This window comes from Magnolia sinica, chromosome 6, assembly GCF_029962835.1.
Source record: "Magnolia sinica isolate HGM2019 chromosome 6, MsV1, whole genome shotgun sequence".
Taxonomy (NCBI): Eukaryota; Viridiplantae; Streptophyta; class Magnoliopsida; order Magnoliales; family Magnoliaceae; genus Magnolia; species Magnolia sinica.
The window spans coordinates 26,925,783-26,939,367 of NC_080578.1; the positions used below are offsets into that span (position 1 = coordinate 26,925,783).

At 38.4% G+C, this 13,585-nt stretch overlaps 1 long non-coding RNA gene across 1 annotated transcript; it reads right to left on the minus strand.

The window, feature by feature from the left end:
• Window positions 1-12,426: 12,426 nt before the first annotated feature.
• On the minus strand, window positions 12,427-13,381 carry LOC131248591 (uncharacterized). Its single transcript, XR_009172298.1, has 4 exons — window positions 13,285-13,381; window positions 12,998-13,182; window positions 12,735-12,828; window positions 12,427-12,616 (listed from the first exon to the last, which is right to left on the minus strand). It is a non-coding gene; the product is annotated as an uncharacterized LOC131248591 (long non-coding RNA).
• Between the last annotated feature and the right edge of the window lie 204 nt (window positions 13,382-13,585).

Below are 13,585 nucleotides of genomic sequence, written 5' to 3' on the forward strand. Positions count from 1 at the left end.
GGACAATGAGAGAGATTGAGAGAATCCCTAAATCCAGCCAATGAGAGAGATTGAGAGAATCCCTAACCAGCCTAATCAAAGCAGTCCTCAAATCCCCAAAATCATAAAATCCCTAAATCCCCCATTTTGGGGTCCACATTCAAATCGAGAATCTACAAACTACTAACTCCTAATTTCCTAAATCGGCATTAATATTGAGAGAGATTGAGAGAGAGAGATATACCTCGCTGTCGTGAATGAACTTCAACCGAGCCGACGGAGAGAGAGAGAGAGAGAGAGAGAGAGAGAGAGAGAGAGAGAGAGAGGCCGTGCGTGGGTAGGGCGCTCGGCAACGGTCCGCAAGAGAGATCAGAGAGAGAGGAAGAGATAGACGGAGAGAGAGAGGAGGCGAGAGAGACAGAGAGAGGAGAGGGCGGAGATAATTTAGTGTGGGTGTATACAGAACACGTGTGAGATCGGAATCGTTCATCTGTCGGGCCACACCACGGATGGGACGTACGGAAACGGATTGGCTACTCCCCCTGACACCAGCCATTGGCTGGTGGTCGGTGCTCTGTGGGCCCCACCATGATGTATGTGTTTCATCCATGCCGTCCATTTATTTTTACAGATCATTTTACGGTGTGAGACTAAAAATGAGATATATCCCAATTTTAAGTGGACCACATTACATGAAACAGCGTTGAATCAGCCTCAACCATTTAAAAAAATTTTGGGGCCATATAAGTTTTGGATCAAGCTGATTTTTGTTTCAATGGTGTGAAATTTTAGAGAGTAAAAGATGCTAGCTTAATTCCCCCACTGTCATCAATGATTGTAGATGAGAAAGCTGGAGATTAATACCGCCGGATCAAGGGCTAGAATTTGCCTGACTTTCGAGAGCGGATGGCCAACCTACATACTTTGGCATAGTGAGTAATCTCTCTAAGTCCACGTGGGATGTATATGTATTGTCCACGCCATATCCATCCGTTTTATCAGCTTATTTTAGATCATGACCCTAAAATTGAAGCATATCCATAGTTCAAATGGACCATTTCAGAGGAAACAACAGAGATAATGACCATCCGCCGTTGAAGCCTTCCCAGGGTCCGCAGCTATGTTTACATGCCATCCAACTTGTTCCATGGGTTACAGAGACATGGATGAAGGGAAAATACAAATATCGGCTGGATTGAAATTTTCTATAGCCTCATGGAAGTTTTCAATGGTATACATTTAATTCCCATGGTTTCTGCTACCGTGGTCTACTTCTAGCTTTAGATATGCTTCAATTTTGAGTGCATGCTCTTAAGATGGCAGCAACTGTATTTATACACTTTCAAGGGCGGTAGTGTATATAATAATGCATCTTGGATAGTGACCGTGTATTACAGAAGACATCTTCTTTCGGATGCGGCTGAAGTTGAGACCTTAAGCAAGGGTGATTTTTTGGGCCTAAAGCATTCCATAGTCTTCAAGTTTATACATATGTACAGTCCATTTTTTACCATAACAATGTATCCATCCAATTTTCTAGCTCATTTTAGCTCATGCTTTCAAAAATTAATAAAATAATAATCTCATGTGGACAACACCACAAGAGACAGTGATGACCGAACGCCCACCATTAAAAACTTCTTGGGACCTATCATAAGTATATCTATATTGTTTTTTTTTCATCTAACCGGTTGACACGGTGAAACGTAACAGGTAAAATACAAACATCAACTTGAACAAAAACTTTTGTTACCCATGTAAAGCTTTTAATTTTATTACTTCTTTTTCCAATGTTATGATTCACAGGATATTTGTATCTCTTTTTCCAATGGTATGATCCACCGGATATTTGTATCTGGTTAATTTTTTGTATAGCATTGCAAAATAATGATCCGAGAAAACGGATGGATGGCATGAATATACAACACATTTATCGAAGTAGGCCTCGGAATGAACATCAAGTCGGTTCAAACGGTGTACGCGTTTTGGCAACAACCGAGGGAAAGGTTGAGAAGTCAGTCATTAGGTCTTTTTCTTCTATCTTTCTTATTTTATTTTTCGTAATGTTGCATAAGCACCCCAATTAAGTACTACTGAATAAGATCTTTGAGCCTCACCACAGTGTATGTGTTTTATCCACTCCATCCATCTATTTTTCATGATCATTTTACAAAGTAAAACAAAAAAATGAGGCAAATCCACATCTTATGTGGACCACATAATAAAAACTCAGTGATGATGATTGTAAACAATTAAAAACTTATTGGAGCTCCAAAACTTTTGAATCAAACTGATATATATATGAATCTGTTTGACTTAATCAAAAGGTTGGATGGAAAATAAACATTCCAGTGTATCATAGGAAGTTTTTATGGTATAGTCTTGAGTTTTGATACACGATTTTGCAATAAAATGAGTTGAAAAAACTATTGCACGGTAGGTATATACATGCATCAAGGTGAGCCATGGTCATCTCAACTATATATGCCAAGGGGTGATGCGTCTTCCACCATCATTGGTCTTTTCCTTTTCTTTTTTCTCTGTTGTTTTTATATGACGCGTCTTCTACCTTTTGTCTTCCAGTGGTGTCATGCCTCATATAAAAACGACCTGATGAACAGTTGGGATTCAGTGACCACCGTTGAAACTATATATTTTAGTTACTTTGAATTGCAGTCACTTGTATGGAGAATTTATCTTTGACTATTCTTGGGCTGATGCCTACTACAGTTTTTTGGGCAATTGAGTTGAAATAGATAATGTCAATATCTTTGTACAGACTGGATAAAAACCAGAAAACTGAGTTGAACAGGATAACGTCCAATATGGAAGCCACGTCGATGCACATGTTCATGTCGATATTTGTTTTATAGCTGGCAAACAGTTATACTTTTATGCTGCAACATGTAGAGTTTTGTTCTATGAGAACTCGCAATCAATTCATCTTAGTTCATATTGAAATTTAAGAGTCACAAATCCGGAAACCTGTAAACATGCCGTTTGGTTGACAGATAGTGATTGGATATCCACCATTAACTGTCCGTTGGTTTTTTCCTTTTAAGCTTTTATCCACACCACATGTAAATTATAGTGATTGGATATCCACCATTAAAACCCTCATAAGGCTCACTGTACTTTTTGTTTGACATATAATCTGTTGATTAGGTCATACAGGCCCAGATGATGGGAAAAATAAAAACCAACTTGCTTCATTCATTATAGGTAGCAAATAAACCTTACATTGGACCCTAAGAAGTTTTTAATGGTGTGGTCCACCTGAGATTTATATTGCCATGTGATATGTCCATACCTTACAAGATCCTCCAAATTTCTAAGAATATTTGATATTATTAGTCTCAATTTCATCATTAAATTTCAATTAAATACTTTTATTTAGTATCATTTTTAAATCCTAATTTCATTTATTCTGTGGGGCCCACATGATGTATGTGTTTAATCCATGCCTTCCCAGTGAGGTCAAGTTGTGTGGGCCCAACCATGGCGTGTGTCAAACATCAACAACATGCATTTGATGGGTCCCCTTTAAATCATGGGATATCCCAAAAATCAGCCATATACGGAACTCCAGTGGGCCATACCATCTAAAATCATGTGAAGACATGCCTAAAACATATAAAAGCACTTGGTGGGCCCCACCTGAAATTTGGATGTATCTTAAACTTGGTATGACCCCTCGTCCAAGTGGCACACACATAATGGATGGGCTGGATTTGTGGACCACATATCTGTGGGCCCAAAAAATAATTATGAACATTTTAATGGAGGGTAATCCCTCTCAACTTCTGTATGTGGTGTGGCCCACACAAGTCATAGATTGATTTGATTTTTAATCCTTGGGCCCAACATACGATGATGCATCTGACTGATGGGGTAGATGTTTGACACGCATCATGGTGGGGCCCACAGACCCATACCAGACCCCGCCCCAAATTTGGGCGCGCTCTCAAATGGTGGCCCGCCCAAAGAAAACCCCCAAAATCAAAACCCCCAAATCTCTCTCTCTCTCTCTCTCTCTCTCTCTCTCTCTCTCTCTGTCTCTCTCTCTCGCCCTCGCGCGCGCAGGCTCCATTACTAAACCCTATCTCCCTCCCGATCTTGCTCCAACTCTCTCATCGTCCTCCCTCTCTCTATTCAGTCCCCAATCTCTCTCTCTCTCTCTCTCAGATTCAGCACCTCAGAAAACCTCAGAGGACCCTTCATCATCTCGATTGGAGTTCCATTATTGACTTGTCTCGGTGCATCTGGAACTACTGGTTTCCCTCTTTGTTGCTAGATTGAGAGGCGCCATTGCAAGAACTCCAAGAAGAAAAAGGTATATGCTTCTTAAAAAAACATTGGATTTTCTGTTTTAGATCGTTTTCTTCATGAAATGCATGGATTTGGTTTCATTTGTGGTGGTTTCTGTCTCTATTGGCGGTGAGATCTGGATGATTGGATCCGTGTTGTGGTCTGATATGAGTGGATTTGATGTGATCTGGTATGAAATTAATTATAAAAATTTAATGGATTCTTTTCCTCCTTTGGCCCAGCTCATAGAATAGAAACTGTTTCTTGCAAATGACATTGTTTATGTTATCAATGAAAATTTAACGCAGGCTAAGGTACCTGCATCTGTCCTGCCTGAATCGACTATGTAACCCACAGGGAGCAGCTGCGAATTTCGTAGGACATCTTGTCCCATTTGCCAAAAGTTCTTGTGAAACTCCTTGTACATTTGCATTGTCTTGAAGATCTATTCCCTAGTTTTCATATTCCATGAATAATCAGTGGTCAAGAATGGTTTATACATCACTTCTCTACCGTCGATCACATCTGCCATGGCATATTTTATGCAGTGAAAATCTGTCTTATGGGATTAAGATTCAGATGTTTCTTATTCTCCTATTCGAGTTAAACAATCTTAGTGGCCAATGGCCCACACAAAGATGAACAAGCGCCTAACAACGGGGCCACGTTGCATGTGGGGAATTGATCGACACCTGGAAGAGTAATGCTGTGGTGATGATGCAAATTTACTTCCTCCACTGGGCGCAGCATTGTTCATTGAAAAAGGACATAAATGAGAATCATGACCTACTTCAGATGAGAAATGACCACCTACATGTGCATGTACCACTTTTGTGATGCAGGCCATTTTCAGCTGTTGGATGGGTTTTGCTAATGTCCACACCTTCATGGGTCGTTAGCAACATCCCCAAGGCTGGAATGGAATGCCCAATCATCAATTTGAATTTCCATTCTTTAATACTATTAGGGATAAGCCATGGTGCAAAAATCATGCAAATAGGATAATTGTAAGCATTTTCATCAATAGCATGGAAAATGGACAGTCAAGATTGAGTGGAGAGACAAAATAGGTCCAATCATTCTCCTCTTGAGCCATCTATTTGATAGATCCCTGTTTGTATTGCTTATAATTCCAAGGCATCACTTTGGTTTGATGATTCGAACCATGCAATCTATGGCTCATAAAAAAACAATTGACTAGAATAAATTGGTTTCATTCATAGGGTTAAAATCATTCTATCAGTGTAATTCTTGCACCATGGCTTTATCTCAATGGGACTATTTAATGAACTGTTCCGGTTGATGGTTGAGCATCACACGGATAAATTAAATGAACTGTCCGGGTTGATGGTTGAGCATCCCACCTATAAATTGATGGTTGAGCATCCCACCTATAAACTAAAAGCTTTGGGGATATTGCTAACTTCTCCGCGAAAGGTGGTAACATTAGCAAAATCCTTTATTTACTTTTCAGGACTGGTGCACATACCTCTATGTGATCAGTTCATCCATTGCTAAAGACCCATCGTGGCCATTTATTGAAAATGTTTTCTTGTTAGGAAAGTGCAAAAACACCGTTTTTCTTTGAATGAAACAGAGATTCTGTAGAAGTGAATTCAAATTGGAAGTGGTCCCTATTTTAGAAAATAATAGAGGGTAATAGCATTTTGCAGGGTGACATATATCACCAGGTTTTGAAAGTATCATGATAAATACACTAAACGATGTTACCAGAAGGAAATGCTCCACAATTTAAGGTGGAAGAAAGGATCCAAATTTTGATATCTTGAAAATAATAAAAGAAATAATTAACCTGTTTTAAAACATTCTTGAAGCCTCCATTTTAAAAACACAAAATGAAAAGCTAAATAAAATTAAAAAGAGAACGAGTAAAATTTGATTTGTAAATAAGGATTTGAATCGTAACTTGTAGGATTCATCTAAAAGGGAATTCAAAGTGGGATTCAATTCATTTTGCCTGGGATTCGGCTTAAATTGCAAATCATATGATTTTGATAACTATGAGAAGAATTATTTATTTAATCATCTATGAACTACCATCATCATAGGATTTGCTTGAAAATCATCATTGGTGTATTCTACTATAAACATATCCCTGTGCATGGCCATGAACTAATTAGGCGAGATCCCTTATTTTCTTCAAATATTTTATAATACTATAACAGTCTTCCAATGACTCAATCTTGGATTGCTTTATTATTGGTCAACCTCTCACACTGAGGCAATATCTAACCTTGTAAACGTCATCACATACATAAGACTTCCAATAAGATACTTGTAGGGAACAATATTTTTTATATGGTGTTTATGATGCTTAAATCAATCCACTTGGATGTGTGGTAATGATGCAAATATCAGCCCACTAGAACATGTGTTTGTTTCTAATGCTTAAATCAGTCCACTTGTCCACTTGGAATATGACACCCATACACATATACTCCAATTGTACACATGGCATAACATATAAACACAAATTAACCACAGATTGCTTAATAAAAAATTTAGTGTCATGCATGCATTGGATGTGCAAACTTAGAATTCTTAATAATTAACTTAGCATTTGCGTTTGGCATGAGATATGTTTTCTAATACTTGTGATGTAGTTCGAAATTGATTGTTTAATTTGCCAAATATGGATTTGCTTTGTATCTAAATTTGAATTTACATTATTTTTCATTCGGCTATTGTTGATATGAAGAATGTATTTCTTGTAGCAGAATATTTTTAGGATAAATTATTCATATATCATTTTCTTATCATAAATTATTCATATTACAGTTTATAGTTGTGACTTGTAATTTATAGATTTGTAAGTTAGATAATTAGTTACTCGTTTGAGGATTCATGTGGCTATACATAGATATAGTATGTTTTTGGTGGCATAGAAATCGCTCAAATTGTCCCTTTTTAGACAGTTAAGATTAGATGGATAGTATGCTTTCATATAACCTATTTAAATATTTATATGCCTGATCCGTGGTCCATCTCCCTGTTTCTCTCTGGATATGTTTTTTTCGTTTCATATCCAATGTCAAATATCTTTACATTGTTTTAGATATTTGGCATCGGAATGTAACGTAAGATCAACTTATCTGGAGAGGCATGGGGAGATGCTGCCGGATTTTCGGCTTGGACGTTTAAGTGGGAATATGAAAGTATTAAAATCTATCCAACCTTGGACGAGTAACTAATTTAGGATTTAATTGTATCATCTCCAAATTGATGGAGTGGACCCGGATGTGCGTCGGAGCTATCTGGATCTTGAGCGGGGGTCCCTGGAAGATGGGAACCGCTGTTATGACCATGATAAAGCTGTCCATTTCCTATGGATAGCATTGGAGGGGCTTGGCCATTTGGACAGGCCGTGTTTATGTATTTGATCGAAATTAATGGAGCAGACCCGGATGTGCGTCGGAGCTATTCGGAAGAGCGGGGTTCCCTGGAAAGAGGGAACCGCTATTATGACCATGATGACACTGTCCATTTTTTATGGACAGCATTGGAAGGGGCCTGGCATTTGCGTCGGATGGCCTTGTTTATATCTGTATTTGCTTTGCAGGGACCATACCCTTAACCTAAACCAAAACCTATGACCTAAAACCTTAACCTATAACCTAAACCTCAACCTTAACCTAAACCTAAACCTTAACTTAAAACCTAAAACTTAAACCTAAATCCAAAACCTAAATCTAAACCTTAACCTATTCTCAATTCCCTAAACCTATATCTTACAACCTAAACCTAAACCTAAACCTAAAACCTTAACCTATACCTATAACCTTAACCTAAACCGTTTCTAGAAACAAAAGAGGCAAGTTTCTAAAAATAAACTAGTTCCTAAAAATAGAAAAATACTAGAAAATAGAAAATTTCTAAAATTAAAAGACAGCTTAGAATAAGAAAATTTTTAAAACTCAAATAATAATTCTAAAAATAGAAAATGTCGAGGAATTAGAAAGGGATTACCAATTTAGAAGTTATTTCAGGATCCTACAAAACAGGAAAACAGGTTAGTTTCTAAAAATAACATAAAAACCTTTAACCTAATTCTAAAACTAATTAATTTTAGAAAAACGTAGCCGTCAATCCCTGGCATCGGCGCCAAAAACTTGTTCACTCCCCAAGTATAGGGTTGTGATGTAGTAATAAACTCGGTAAGACCGAGGTCGAATCCCAAGGGACTGATACCTGTACGTTATCTGAAACCAAGTAGAACTAGAACTAGACTAAGATGTGATCTAAACCAAATAGAATTTAAGGAATAATTTGTGGAATAACTTAAGGAATTCAAAGGAAGGAAACTAGGGATTCAGAGGATCCACTTGCAGAGATCAGAGAGATATTATGCGTGCTTCAAAAATCATGGAAATCAACTGGACTTCCTTTGATATAGTTTTCAAGAGATGAAAGGTATATGAATTAGAATGGATTCCATCACCAAACCATGCCCAGGAGACAAAGTAAACAACAGAATTAAACTAATTACCAACTAACCAATAATGTATGAAGATCAGGAAGGGTACTGTCATCCGACTATGCCCATGGAACAATGATGAACAACAGGGCTTCCTGACTTCATAAACATGAAAGGAGGAAGGAAATATTCAAAGCCATTGCAAACCCATTGTAATTTCAGTCACAACAGACCATTAAAGACTAAAAAATATTCCTTCGATAATCAACTAAAATCAAATTTAATTCATAAATTTAATAGTTAAATCAAGGCATAAAAATAGAGTCTTCCATCTCACTACAAGCTTCACCTCTTAGCCCTAGCTAAGAGGTTTAACCTAGCATGATCATGCTAGAACCCTTTAGATAAAGTAAATAAATAGAAAAAGAAATAGAAAAGAACAAGAAGGAAAGAGAAGAACAGATATCACTTCCTCTAGCCTCACGTCCAGTAGCCAAAATCTTCTCTTTTTCTTCCCTGCTCACAGCTCCACTCGTCCAAGATTTGGATCCCGGTTGATCGATCCCCCTCTCCCACTTTCTTCTCTCTCTTTCTAGGTGTCAGGGGCCGTGCAGGAGAGGCTTGGCTGGATTGCGAAATCATTCACGGCAGATTCCTCGCGGAACTCTGCTTCTGCGCCAGGAAACGCTTAGCTGAATGCGTTTGGACTCAGTTTGAGAGGAGTCTTCCCCCTTTGAAATCTGCCAGCGTGGTGAGTGTAAGCACCCCTTGTATGATCAAATGGACGGTTTGGATCGCTGATCCGTTCACGGACGGTGGCCCGCAACTTCCTGCAACTTCCGGTTTTCCCGGACGCGCGTAAGGCTTACGTGGACGCGCTGACGTGTTCGGTGGGACCCGTGGCGATGTTTCTGATGAAATCCACCCCGTCCATCAGATTTCTCTCGATTTTTCGGTCAGAATGGGCTGGTTTTTGTCAAGTTTTGGCGTGGTCCACAGATGTTTTTCTTCCACCATTCATCTTACGTTTGGACAGCTGAAATCATCTCTCCATTGTCTTCTGAAATTCCGCCTCCTAGGTGATGGTTACGCCTATACTTTGGAGTGAATGATCGGTCCGGATTTAACATCTGGAGAGTGAGTGGGGCCCACTGTTGAAAAATGGACGGACAGCGTCCGTCCGCTGTTACTGCGAAAGAAGAAGACGGGTCAGAGTCGGGTTGACCAGACCGGCTGGTCCGGTGCAGCTCACGTGCGTGTGCACTATATGCACGTCCAACTCGTTTGGAGTCCATGATGATGGATCCAGGAAATCCGCTCCGTTCATCCGTCTTGTCTCCTCAGATAATGGGTTGAGACCAAATTTTAAGCATATCCAGATCTCAGGTGGGCCCAAAATCAATGGTTTATGGGCTGATCTGAGCGTTGGGCCACTTCCAGAGGGATCCAATGGCTAAAATTTGACGTGTACGGTTATTTTTTGGTCCTCGAGCCATGAATAAAGTTTTGAGCCGAACAGATGATAGAAACCCAGTGATCTTGCATTCTGGCTGCTTTCAGGCCGCTTGAGCTTCAGTTTCTCAATTTTCGCGGATCCCTGGCATGTAATTCCGTCGATCTTGGTCTCCTGGGGTCCGTCCCTTACCTTGATGATTCTGGAGTGTTAAATCCATGCTTTTAGTACCGTTTCCCAGTCCAGGCTCGTAAATACGCCCTGTATCACAAACATGATTAAATTAGCCATTAAACGGAATTATTCTTGTAGATCCAAGTAATAACTGAGGTCTAATATGTAATATTTGACCCTCAACATTAGGTTAAGGTTTAAGTTTAGGTTTTGGTTATATGTTATAGGTTATAGCTTTAAGGAATTAAGTATAGGTTAAGGTTTAGGTTTAGGAAATTGGGTTCAGGTTCGGGATCGGGTTTAGGTTTGGGTTTTCAAGTTTAGGTTTAGGTTTAGGTTAGGGAGTTGAGATTAGGATTAGGTGTATGTTTAGGTTTAGGGATTTGAGAATACATTTAGGTTTTAGGTTTAGGTTTAGGTTTTAGTTTATAGGTTTAGGTTATAGGATAAGGTTAGGTTATAAGTTAAGGTTTAGGTTTAGGTTAAGGTTTAGGTTAAGGTTATAGGTTTTGGGATTTGAGAATAGGTTTAGGTTAAGGTTATAAGTTTAAGATTAGTTGTAGGTTTAAGTTTAGGGATTTGAAAATACGTTAAGGTTTAGGTATAGGAAATCAGGTTCGGGTTCGAGATCGGGTTTACGTTTGGGTTTTAGGTTTAGGCTAAGGATTTAGGGATTCAGATTCGGGTTTGGGATCAAGTTTAGGTTTAGGTTTAGGTTTACGTTTAGGTTAAGGTTATAGGTTTAGGTTTAGGTTATATGTGTAGGTTATAGGTTTAGGTTTAGGTTAGGTTATAGGTTACGGTTTAGGGAATTGAGAATAGGTTAAGGTTTAGATTTAGGAAATCGGGTTTGGGTTCGGGTTCGGGTTCGGATTCAGGTTTAGGTTTGGGTTTTCAAGTTTAGGTTCAGGTTAAGGAGTTGAGATTAGGATTAGGTGTAGGTTTAGATTTAGGGATTTGAGAATACATTTAGGTTATAGGTTTAGGTTTAGGTTATAGGTTTAGGTTTAGGTTATAGGTTATAACTTTAGGGAATTGAGAATAGGTTAAGGTTTAGGTTTAGGAAATTGGGATCGGGTTTAGGTTTGGGTTTTCAAGTTTAGGTTTAGGTTAAGGGGTTGAGATTAAGATTAGGTGTAGGTTTAAGTTTAAGGATTTGAGAATACATTTAGGTTTTAGATTTAGGTTTAGGTTTAGGTTTTAGGTTATAGGCTTAGGTTTAGGTTATCAATGTAAGTTATAGGTTTAGGTTTAGGTTAGGTTATAGGTTAAGGTTTAGGGAATTGAGTTTAGGTTATAGGTTTAGGTTATAGGTTAAGGTTTAGGTTTAGGTTAAGGTTTAGGTTATAGGTTTTGGGATTTGAGAATAGGTTTAGGTTAAGGTTATAAGTTTAGGTTTAGGAAATCGGGTTCGGGTTTGGGTATAGGTTTGGGTTTTCAAGTTTAGGTTTAGGTTTAGGTTAGGGAGTTAAGATTAGGATTAGGTGTAAGTTTAGGTTTAGGGATTTGAGATTATGTTAAGGTTTAGGTTTAGGAAATCGAATTCGGGTTCAAGATCGGGTTTACGTTTGGGTTTTAGGTTAAGAGTGTGGTCCCTGCAAATACAGATATAAACATGACCTGTCCAAATGGCCAAGCCCCTCTAATATTGTCCATAGGAAATGGACAGCTTCATCATGGTCATAAAAGCGGTTCCCACCTTCCAAGGACCCCCGCTCATCCGGATAGCTCCGACGCACATTCGGGTCTGCTCCATTAATTTCGAGCAAATACATAAACACGGCCTGTCCAAATGGTCAGGCCCCTCCAATGCTGTCCCTAAGAAATGGACAGCTTCATCATGGTCATAAAGCGGTTCCCACCTTCCAGGGATCCCCGCTCATCCGGATAGCTCCGACGCACATCCGGGTCTGCTCCATTAATTTCGAGCAAATACATAAACACGGCCTGTCCTCGGGATCCACCGAATTCATCTGATCCAAGGATCCAAGGAAACCAGATACTATAATTTGGGCCATAGTTTCAGCCATCTGAAATGCTAAAATCACGCACACTAACATAATCTAGAAAGGAAATTTCTTTCATTGAAATAAACTAACAAAAGTAAATGGCATTCTTGATTTTCAACTAGAAAGCACAAAATATGAACTGGAACATGAGAGCAGAGAAGTGTTGACTCACTTTTTCACTTTAACCCAAGTAACTTTTAGTGTTTCCTTCTTTTCATCAAGCTCTTCAATCACCTTCTTGATTTTTGACTTATCATTCTAAGCAAGAGAAGAATACAGTAAACAAACAACTTCAGACAAACAAATTCAATTTAAAAAAAATAAAAATAAAAATAAACATGAGATCCTTTACAGGCTAAGAAATACAACAATATACCTCAATGATATTTTTCTTGGATAATGAGTCATTGTATTAATCTTCAGCTTTCTCGAACATTGCCATAACTTTTTTGTTGACCCTCTTCTCAAGGCTGAAAACAATCAATCAGATTAACTGAGATGTATGTCCATTAACCTTCTTCTTTCAAAAAAAATACAAAACCAAACATCAATTAGGTGTTGAATTATACTATTTCATTGTCATGGAAAAGAAAACAAAGAAGTACAGGAAACAACACAACAAGTAATCTAATCACACACCCAGATTGTTCAACTTGAAGTTTCTCAAGCTCCTCCCTTGATTTACAAGGATCACGAGATGAGAAGTCATAATCTGTCCCACTTTTTCCAAATAATTGTTTCTCAGCTGCAATCCAACTATGCCTTTCTAGTAGTTTATCTACCTTCATGGAGCAATCTTTCTGTTCCATCTCCATTCGCTTAATCTATGTGAATGGGAAATAGTGGGTTTCTACCAAGAACACATACACAATTTCATAGATCAAGCAAGTTAAATAAAATAGGAATAGAATAACCACTACAGGTACCTCATTTTTCAATTTTTTTCTCTCAACATTTGCATCACTAATTTTATGTTGAAGCTCTTGAATGACTGCGTCCTTCTCCATAATAAGCCTCTCTCTTTCATTTTCAAAGTCATAAATCCTTTCACAATTGAATGCATCAAAATTTTAAAATAAATATGTGCAAGAATACACCAATTACAATGAGAAGTGTGTGCTAGAATGCACCTTGTTGTCTATTGAAGATGGAATTGAATCAGTCTTGTTTTTGTTAGGATTGCTTTTGCCTACGTTGATGCTCAAATGCGAGACACATCCCATGGAA